The sequence below is a fragment of the Emys orbicularis genome, chromosome 1 (assembly GCF_028017835.1).
Source record: "Emys orbicularis isolate rEmyOrb1 chromosome 1, rEmyOrb1.hap1, whole genome shotgun sequence".
NCBI lineage: Eukaryota > Metazoa > Chordata > Testudines > Emydidae > Emys > Emys orbicularis.
Window position 1 is genome coordinate 144,231,045 of NC_088683.1, and position 11,004 is coordinate 144,242,048.

The 11,004-nt window shown below is 52.0% G+C and overlaps 1 pseudogene; it reads left to right on the forward strand.

Annotated features, from left to right (window-relative positions):
* The window catches only part of LOC135885884 (alpha-2-macroglobulin-like), a 170,762-nt pseudogene extending 160,327 nt beyond the window's left edge, over positions 1-10,435 (forward strand).
* Positions 10,436-11,004: the final 569 nt, after the last annotated feature.

The window sequence follows — 11,004 nt, forward strand, 5'->3', positions numbered from 1 at the left end:
CTGGAATGAATGCACGGGTTGATCCAAGGGAAGGGTCTGGAAAGGCGCCGCGTATCGATGTAGCTGTAACAAAACAGATTGTAGCACAGAAACCTGCTTCCACAAGGAGTCATTCCCTACTTCCCAGTTTACATCCTCTCGGTACCCCGGGATGAGTACTCGGGGAGGGAACCCAAAGACCAGCTCAAAGGGTGAAAGTTTCAGGCCCTTACGCGGGGCCCTCCCATGTGCACGCACGGCGACCCGGAGGGGGAGCATCAGGGCCTCAAGCAATGACTTAATAAGGGTCCCATGGGCTATTCTTTGGCCTGAAGCCGTAATGAAGCCCCTTTCTTTCCACAGGGTTCCGTGGGCATGCACCACCATATACGCATAACGACTGTCAGTATACAAATTAATAGTTTTCCCAGTTCCTAACCGGAGAGCCTTGGGCTGTTAGCATTCCCCTTTGCTTCCACAAACCAGCGTGAGCATGCAATACCCCAAAAGCATACTTTGAATCAGTAAAAATATTAACCCGTTTGTCTTTTGCCAGCTCAAGGGTACGGGTCAGGGCCACTAGTTCAGCAAGCTGGGCAGACGTTCCTGCCGGTAAACTCTCAGCTTCCACGGTATCATGAAGAGACACAATAGCATAACCAGCCCTCCTTTGCCCATCCACAACAGTACTACTTCCATCTGTATACCATTCCAAGTCAGCATTTGGGAGTGGCTGATCTTTTAGATCTGGGCGGCTAGAATACTGAACATCTATGATTTCTAAACAGTCATGTTCCGCTCCCTTAACACATTCATACAGAGGTTTAGCCCACAGTCCAAACTCTGGAATCCATATTCTGCAAAAACCTGCCATGCCCAGGAATGCCCTAAGCCGTTTACGGTTGCTGGGGATGGGAACTTGGCAGATAGCCTCCTTCCTTTCATTTGAGAGCTGTCTCTCTCCCTGCCTGATGTGAAATCCCAGATATTGAACCTCTGAAAGAGCAATTTGGGCTTTGCTTTGAGATACCCTGTATCCTCGCAGTCCAATAAAGTTCAGGAAACTCACAGTAGCTCTGAGACAAGGGATTAGACCCACAGCAGCAATCAACAAGTCATCTACATATTGCAGCAGGAGGGCTCTGTCTGAATTATCCCACTCCTCCAAGTCTCTGGCCAACGCCTGGCCGAACAGAGTGGGGGAATTTTTAAATCCTTGAGCCAATACTGTTCAGCAAAGCTGCTTTTTAACCCTTCTGTTGTCTTCATTATGCCTTGCAGTATTTTGCTGATCTCACAGTTGCTTGGGCACATTCAGGCCCCCCTTTCTCTTGGTGGTCAGCCAAGTCTTAGCTGTGAACACTGTCCTTGGATGAGCCTGCTAGCTGTATTTTCCTCTCAGTTAACTCATTCTGTGCTTTTTCCTCTTCTCCCTTTCTCAGCTTCTTCTAACTTCCAAAGGAACCTTCCACTCTTCACTCATACACCTTTTCTCCAACCATCAACACATACACATTGCCATTATCCATCCTTTCCAGTAACATAACTTCTGTACAGAGCCTTGAAGCAACAAACCAGGACAAGCACACTCACTTCTGAGGATTCCACTCTGTACAACCTCTGGTGTCCAATAGCTTTCCCTTTTAAACCTTAAATGCCTTCCCGATCTGCTCTGGCATTGCCCTTGGTTACATCTTGATCTTCCCTTGATGGGCTTTGCAATGCACCACTGCTACTGCTGAGGGGAGTTGTACTGCTTCTAAAAGCCGGAGAATTTGAGACCCATGCTTGACCGGAGAGCCTTAATAAGAGCCACCAGCTCCGCCGCCTGGGCAGATAAATTGGGGCTAAGCTTAAACTTGTACACCTCTCCACTCTTAACTACGACGGCTGCTCCTGTAAATCGCTTCCCATCTACTACATAACTAGATCCATCATCGTATCCTTCGATATCGGGATTGGGCCAGGGCAAATCTGAAAGATCAGGGCGAGGTTTAGTCTCTTGTTGCAAGACTTCAATACAATCATGAGTGGGGCGGATCCTACAGGGAACTTGGGGATCAGGCAGTAAGGTAGCCGGGTTGAGGGAACTAACTGTTTTGAAAGTCAGGTTAGGGGCCAACAAAAGCCCCACCTCATATCTAGTATGCTGACTGGGATTTAGATGCTTTTCCCCGGCTCCTGTTCCCAGTATCTGGGGTACCCCATGGGGCACCACAACCTCAGTATCCCCACCCAAGGTTAATTTTTCAGCCTCCTGCACAAGGAGAGCGGTTGCGGCCATGGCTCGTAAACAAGCCGGCCAGCCTTTGGCAACCGGGTTCAATACCTTTGAGTAGTAACCTACAGGTCGCCAGGTCGGTCCCGACCTTTGGCACAGGACTCCAGATGCCACCCCTCCCCTCTCGTGAACGTATAGGGTGAACGGCTTCCGGGAATCTGGGAGAGCTAAAGCGGGAGGCTGAACTAAGGCTTTTTTTTTTTTTAAGCTCTTGAAATGCTTTTTCTTTTTCCTTGGTCCATGACCAATGGAGCAGACCCTCTTTAGTAAGGGCCTTCCCTCCATAGTCAGGGATCCAAAGCCGGCAAAAACCGGTTAGTCCCAGGAAAGCTCTCAACTCTCTGGGACTTCGGGGCTGAGGACTCTCGAGTATAACTTGGATCCTGTCTTTACCCAAGCTACGACGTCCCTGACAAAGATGATATCCGAGAAAAGTGACCTGCTGTCTAACCAATTGGGGTTTTTCCCTGGAAACCTTGTACCCCTGAGCCCCAAGAAAATTAAGGAGTTCTATAGTCTGCTCTCTACAAGCTGTTTCCGTCTCAGTACTTAAGAGCAGATCATCACAATACTGAACTATGTTGCACGAGGGGTGTCTAGCCAGGAACGGGGCAAGATCTCTTTTTAGCTGGCTGCCAAAAATCTCGGGTGCACAGGTAAGTCCCTGAGGGACAACAGTCCAGAGATACTGAGCCTTGTAATGGGTATCTGGGTCCTCCCATTCAAAGGCAAACAGTTTCTGAGACTCCTGATCAAGGGGTATAGAGAAGAAAGCATCTTTTAAATCTATCACAGAGAACCAGCTGTGGCTCTTGGGGACCTGGCCCAAGATAGTATGAGGGTTTGGGACAACTGGATAAGGGGCCTCTATTGACTTATTAACCTGTCTTAGGTCCTGGACCAATCGATACTGCCCATTAGGCTTAGGCACTCCCATTATCGGAGTATTGTACGGGGAAGTGCCTTCCCTTAGCCAGCCGTACTGCAAAAACTTTTGAATCAGAGGCTTCAACCCGATCCGAGTGGTTAACTTAAGGGGGTATTGTCGAATTCGGACTGGGCGGCTTCCTTCCTTAAGGGAAATATGCACTGGTAGAGCATTTCGAGCCCGAGCAAAGCCTCCCTCCTCAGCCCAGACTTTAGAGTTAACCCCTGACAGCTGGTCCCTTTCACCCTCCGGCTGCGCCGGGGGGGGGGGGGGGGGGAGATTTTCAGCACTCAGAAGGGCCATTTGATAATTAGAGGTTTGTTCTTTAGGCAGCCTAACTTCCATAGTCCCATTATTGTTGAATGAGATTTCCGCCTGTAATTTAGTAAGGACATCTCGTCCTAGCAGCGCAATGGGACAGGAAGGGCTACAAACGAATTGGTGGGCTTTTGTTTCTATATCCTTCCCCCATGGTATGTCGCTGGGGGCATTCGTTCTTCCAGTGTCCCTCCTCCTTACAGATAGCACATTGATTTCATCCCAAACGGGGGCCCTTCCCCTTCCCCTGCGGTCCTGTGCGCCCCTTCGTCTTGCCCCCCTTTTCCTCACTTCCCTCCCTCAGGGCCATCGCCAGCATGCGGGCCCCCTTTTTCCATTCCTCATCGTCTCTGCAATCATAAACCTTTAACGCAATCTCCAAGAGCTCCTCTATATTTTTCCTGTTCCAGCTTCATGAGTTCTCTCTGAATCTTTTGACGTTTCATTTCCAAAGACAGCTCATGGTCTTAATCATAATTAACTTCTCCATTATCAGATCATCTTTACATAATACCATTCCATAATCAGCCTGGCGTTTAAACGCCTTCCAATTATTTAACATACATTCCAAGGGTGTCCCAGCATATGTGCTTTGTCCGGACCCCATTATGCTCGTGTTTAATTAAACCTGGTCACGGGTTCGACCGACCCCCCTTGCGATCAAGATATCCTGGTCACAGGGTTTCCCCTCGCAGGAGTCTCGGTGCGGCTAGAGTCGGTTTAAGTCCTAGACCTGGTTATCACAATTTTGGCTTCCAGCATATCATTAGAATGAAAAAGAACAGTACCCCTACCAGGAATAAAAGCAAGCCCTGGGGCTTTTCTACGTCCCAGTAATTGTCCAGTACGGCCCACGGACTAGTGAAGTTAGTGAAATTATTCATAAGCCGTTGTCTGGTTTAGTTATCACAACCACAAAACATTTGTTCATTGTACATTACTCATTCGTTTAACAACACAGTAACAAGACATTCATAATACTGTCACAGCTTTTAACACTCATATACCCTTCCTGTGCACAGGCTGCCTAAGGGGCGTCCACTGTCCAACCCACACTTCGGGGGCGTTATTCCTCAAAACCCAGGAGGTAAACGCACTTACCGCCCGGAGTGGCTGCGTCCAGCAGTCGGACTTCCCCTTCTTCTGGTACCGTCTCGCTTCCGTGTCCTTTGGAGTTCTCTATAGAGGGGGCGCAGCCGTCCCGGTCGATTGTGGTGACCCGGAGCTCGAGCAAACCAACAGCTCAAGGTGGCCACTCTCCGGAGTCGTCCTCGGCCGGCGGTCAGCGTCCCCTACAGGGAGAGAAGTCCCGGCGGAGTCGCCAATTTGTTGGCCAAATAGGGCCCGTTCTCCCCGGAGCTTACCCAGTTACACCAAGGAGGCACGGAGTGACAAGAAGACGGGTACCAAGTTCTTTATTGATCGATCAGCTGAGCGGGCGCTCTCATCGTCTAATGCCAGAAGAGAGACACACCTTACATGGCCGAACAGGCCCTTTTTATAACCAGTAACAAACAACTTAGCCTTCATCCTTTTGCGTCATTATGCTGGCTTATGGATAATAGGGTACACAGGATACATATATTACTTTTGGGGAGGGGGATACAAGAGACATCTGTGGCGGATACATTTGTCATTTTGAAGGGAAAACAAGGTACATTTGCTGACCCTTTGCACTAAAAACCTTGGGGAGATATGGGGAAGCAGCTGCATATACTTGTGAGCCAAGTGAGCCAATTAAATTGGTTAACAAATAGCTGACATGGTTAAATGCACGTCCTTGGTTCTATTTAGATCTTTAGGCCTTTTCTATCAGGGATGCTTAGCCTCTCCCAGCCTGCATTATGCACTGCCCATGGGGCCACAGTACAGATTTTGCCTCTTCCTTTAAAGCAGCAGCCAGAGGCACCGACTTTCTGTTTTCCCCGAGGGTGCTTGACCCCTGCTGTGTCCCAGGCCCTGCCCACACTTGCCACCTTCCCCCAAGGACTGCCCCCGCCCTGCCTCTTCCCACCCCGTTCCACACCCCCCCCGAGCCCGCCCTGCCCGCGTTCTGCCTCTTCCTGTCCCTGCTTCTCTCCCTCCCCCCCAGAGCCTCCTGCACACCACTGAACAGCTGACCACCGGTGGGTGGGAGGCGCTGGGGGGGGGGAGGGGAGGAGCTGATCAGTGGGCCACCATTGGGTGCTGAGCACCCACTATTTTTTTCCATGGGTTCTCCAGCCCCAGAGCACCCACAGAGTCAGTGTCTATGGCACCAGCAAAGAATCACAGAGCTATAGGATAGAGCCCTGTGTGGGACGAGTGTAGAGCTCTGCAATGGGACTGGGATCCCGCAGGACCCGTTGCCATAATAGCGGGAGCGGGATTAAAAAATAGTCCCACACAGGACTCTACTGTAGGAATGGGAGGGACCACAAAAGGTCATCAAGTTCAGCCGCCTGTGAGGAAGCAGGACCACGTAAACCTAGCTTATCCCTGATAGGTGTCTGTCTAACCTGTCCTTAAAAATGTCCAGGGACGGGAAATCACAGCCTCCCTTAGAAGCCTGTGCCAGTGCTTAATTACCATTACAGTTAGGTTAGATTTAGGAAAAATTGTCTAACTCTCCCTTGCTGCAAATTAAGCCCATTACTTCTTGTCTTACCTTCAGTGGACATGGAGAACAATTGATCACCATCCTCTTTATAACAAACCTTAAGAATATTCAAATATGTTATCAGGTTCCCCCTCAGCCTTCTTCTCTCAAGACTAAACATGCCCAGAGTTTTTAACCTTTCCACATAGGTCAGATCTTCTACATTTTTAATCATTTTTCTTGCTGTTCTCTGGACTCTCTCCAATTTATCCACATCTTTGCTAAAGTGTGGTGCCCAGAAGTGGACACAGTACTCCAGCTGAGGCCTCACCAATGCCAAGTAGAGTGGTATAATTACATACCGTGTCTTACATATGACAGTCCTGTTAATATACCCCAGAATGATATTAGCCTTTTTCACAACTGCATCACATTGCTGACTTATATTAAATTTGTGATCCTCTATAACCCACAGATCCTTTTCAGCAGTACTACCCCCTAGCCAGTTATGCCTCATTTTGTAGTTGTGCATTTAATTTTTCCTTCCCAAGTGTAGTATTTTGTATTTGTCTTTATTGAATTTCATCTTGTTGGTTTCGGACCAATTCTCTAATTTGGCAAGGTCGTTTTAAATTCTAATCCTGTCCAAAATGCTTACAGCCCCGCCCAGCTGGTGTCATCCACAGATTTTAGAAGCATGCTCTCCACTCTATTATCTAAGTGATTAATGATCATGTTGAATAGTACCAGACCCAGGACTGACCACTGTAGGACCCCACTAGATACACCCTAGCAGTTTAACAGCAAACCGTGGATGACGGCCCTTTGAGTACAGTCTTTCAACCACTTGTACATCCATTTTATAATAATTTCATTTAGACCACATTTCCCTGATTTTCTTATGAGAATGTCATGTGGGACTGTGTCAGAAGCCTTATTAAAATCAAGATATATGATGACTACTGCTTTCCTCTCCCTCCCCGCCCCCACTATCCACTGGTCCCGTAACCCTCTCAGAGAAGAAACTGAGGTTGGTTTGGCACGATTTGTTCTTGACAAATCCATGCTGGCTTTATCTTGTAATCCTGTTACAAGTTGACTGTTTAATAATTTCTTCTGCTATCTTTCCGGGTATGACTGTTAGGCTGACTGGTCTATGAATTCCTGGGTCCTCTTTGTTCCCATTTTTAAAGATAGATACTCTGTTTGCCTGCCTCCAATCCCCTGGGAAATCACCCGTCCTCCAAGAGATCTCAAAGATAATTGCTAACAGTTCTGAGATTGCTTCAGCATCCCATTGCTTAGGGCTCTGGGGTGGTTCGAAGGGGGCTCAGTTACATCCTGCTTCTCTCTCTTTACCGCTGGCAGCTGGAAGGACATCACCACATCTACCGCACAGAACTGAGCACCAACCACGTGCTGCTCTACATGGAGCAGGTGAGCGCTCACAGGGGGCCGGGATGGGCCAGGGAGAGTCACCCCCTGACATACCTTTGATAGAGGCACTGAGCGGGGATCTCTCAGGCGGGGCCGGGGAAAACAAACCCATGTATTCCTGCACAGCTGCTGCTGCTCCCCAGCATTTCTGTGCAGCTCTTCCTGTTCCCCCCCAACATATAGAGCTGGGGCCTTCCTGTTGTCTCCCCAGCCTATGGGTACCAGGAAGAGCGGCTTGTACCTGGGGGATGGGGATCGGGGCGGCAGGGCTTCTCCCTCAGGGCCTGAATCCCTGCCAGGTCCTGCAGCCAAGGGGGGCAGATGCTGGACCTGCAGAATGAGGGGTGGGGAGATGGGGAAGGAGAGGGTGAAGTGGCTCAGAGTTGCCTCCTGAGTCTCGTCTGTTTCCCCCCCACACACCCCAGGTGAGCAACGTGACTCAGAGCTTCTCCTTCGCGGTGGAGCAGGACTTCCCCGTGCAGAGCCTGAAGCCGGCACTGGTGAAAGTCTACGATTACTACGAGACGGGTGCGTGTGGGGGCAGTGCTGGGGGGACGTTAGCCCCCATGGGCCTGTCACAGGGAAGGAAGAGGCCACAGTCAGAGCCACAGGGGAACCCGCTGGGCTCGGGATTGTGTTTGGCCTCGTTCTCTCAATGATCCACCTCCCCACTCCTGTGCTGCCTCCTGAGGTGGGGACAGGGCTGGGGCTGAGCTGGGAACCTCACGCCAGCGCTGCCTCCTCAGCGACTGCCCACGCAGGTTCAAGGGCAAACCTCATTCCCTTCTCCTCCTGCTTCCAACCCAAACGGCCCTGCCACCACCATCCTGACACCGGTTTGCCCCACGCAGACAGCGTCCCCCTCTCATCTCTGGACACAACAGACCCATCTCAGCAGAGTCACCCCTCTCCCAGATGAGAGTGTGGGCCACACCGGGATTATGGGCGAGGGATCATATTCCACTGGCCTCATGCTCGCACCACGAGCCCCAGACCCCTCCCGCACTGTAGAGGGAAGGTGCCAACCCAGGTGGGTCAGAGCCAGAAGGATCTGGGAGTGTCCTGGGTTCAGATCCTGCCCTGAGATCCCAGCTCTGGGTGTGACCTGGGGGAGGCACATTCGCTCCTCCACCTCCCCAGCTAGGACATCGGGTGACAAACCCAGAGCCCAACGGCAACCCCGGCAGTCGTGTGTCAGACGAGGTGCAAACGGACAAAGGGCACCTGGCACAGACCTGCTGGAGATGCCTGTTGTGCTGTAGCCTTGGGATAACCTTTGCCTTCCTCCCATGGAGCCCAGCTGAGGTTCCCCCAGTGCCCCTGGAGACAGGGCTCCCTCCCCTCCTGCCTGAGATTTCTGGTGCGGGGCCAGCTCTCTGCCGCAGGGCCCGGTGGAAGTGTGAGGAGTCCTGCTTGGGTCTCTCACAGCCCTGATCACATTTCCCTTCCCTCGTGTCTTCCAGATGAATTTGCCATCGCTGAGTACAGCGCCCCCTGCAGCAAAGGTAGCATATGAAGAGCCATTTTCTCCCCTCGTCCTGCTCACCGCACCCCCGGATCTACTCCCCACTGCGAGAGCTCAGCTCCAGGCGTGCATCCCCGGTGCAGTCGGAGCTGGTGGCTTTTTTCCCCTGCACAGGGGTTTGTTGCCTGCACTGATGGCGTCTTTGCTTATTCCGGGGGATAGATGCTCCTTTCATCCCTCACTTTACACATCTCCCTGCTGCAGCCTCTGCCTCGTGAGCCGTATTGAAACTGTGTCATTGCAGTGGTTTGAGAGGCTCTTCCTGGGGCGGGGCGAAGGCTCCAGCCCAATCAGAGCCAGCAAGTCCCTGCCATCTCACTGGGTCACTTGTTTCTGTGACGTTTTCAGAGATGGGCTGTCCCGGCTCAGATCAAATAAGAACCTGAGGCCGCTCAGCCTGTCCTATAAGCTCAGATTCCTTGCACCCCCCTTCCCCAGCAGCTGGGTCTGAACTTCCTGCTTCTGGCTAGGATCAGAGGAGCCAAAATATCCGTGACAGGGAGGATCAGAGAGTGAATGAAAGAACCAAAGCACAGGAGAGCCAGACAGACAGAGGAGAAGCGGGTCTCCCAGCAGCAGGACTCAGCAGAAGCCTCCTTTTCCCAGCCCTTGTTCTGCAGGTCTGAGAGGCCCAGGGAAGGATCTCAGCATCCAGGGGCTTCTCTGGGCTCCATTCCCCCTGGTGCTGATCCACAGGCAGCTGCTCAGTCCCCGTGCAGGGAGCTCCCTTCCCTCCCCTGGGCACTGATGGCTCTTGTGTAAATGGATTCACTCCATTCTGCGCTGGGTCCCATAGGAACAAAGTGGTGGGGAGAAGAACGTGCTCCTCAGATCAGCACCTCACTCCCAAAGCAAATGTCCAAGCTTAGCCTCAGCATGTCTATGGCACCGAGGATCTTGTGGCCCCAGGTGAATCCCAGCCACTCTGTAGGGTCAGACACAGCAGGGATGGTTCCAGCCGGACCCTAGGCTGACACAGCCTGCGCTGGATCCTGTGCTGCACCTCCCCAGTGCTCTGAGACAGTCCATGTGGAGGCAGATGAGGGAAGGCCCTGTCCTGGTAGGGAGAGGTCAGGGCCATAGAATCTCCTGTCCAGGGCCCTGGCAGTGCTGTGTTCCCTGCGGTGGAGCAGCCGTGCCCAGCCCTGGATGCATGTTTTTGGCTCTGTATCAAGGCCTAGGGGAGGCGTGGCAATTTTCTTCTCCCGCTCCTTTTCCTCTCACAGTGGGAGCCGAGCAGAGCAATGTGTGAGGGATGGAGTCGTGTTCCCAGCCTCCCACGTCCCACCTGCTTAGCCCCTGCGCAGGCTGAGGTGGATGGATGGAGCGACAGAGAAAACAGCAGCAAGAAGAGGGAAACAAACATTACAAATAAATGAATTCACCAACCTGACCAATGGCTCCTGGCATCTCTGTTCATAACCCCCTTATCCCTGTTCAGCCCCAGATCACAGCTTCACCCAAGACTTCTCAGGCCAAGGTATGTCCCATCCAGCTAGGGCACTGCCCTGCACAGCCAGCCAGGGGGAAAGGGTCTGCGGGAAAAGATCTGCTAAGCACCATTGTGTCCAATAGCCCTCACCTTTTCCAGCTAGCGACTAGTGCGGGATGTTCCTTACTTGTAAACATGAACTGTGGGACTGTAGAGTCTCTCTGCCCACTACAGGATGGAAACAGAAATACTCAGCTGTGAGCCGGCGCCTGATACTAGGGTTACCATATTTCAACACTGAAAAAAGAGGACACTCCACGGGGGCCTGGCCCTGCCCCAACTCCGCCCCTTCCCCACCCCCGGCCCCGCCCCAGCCCCACCCCTTCCCCAAAGCCCCTGCCCCAACTCTGCCCCCTCCTCTGAGTACCCTGCATTCCCCCTCCTCCCTCCCGCTCTGATCTTGGTTGGGGGTTGCTAAGTGCTTCCCTGCTCCCCACTCGCCCTGCAGCCTCTGTGCCCCCCGCCT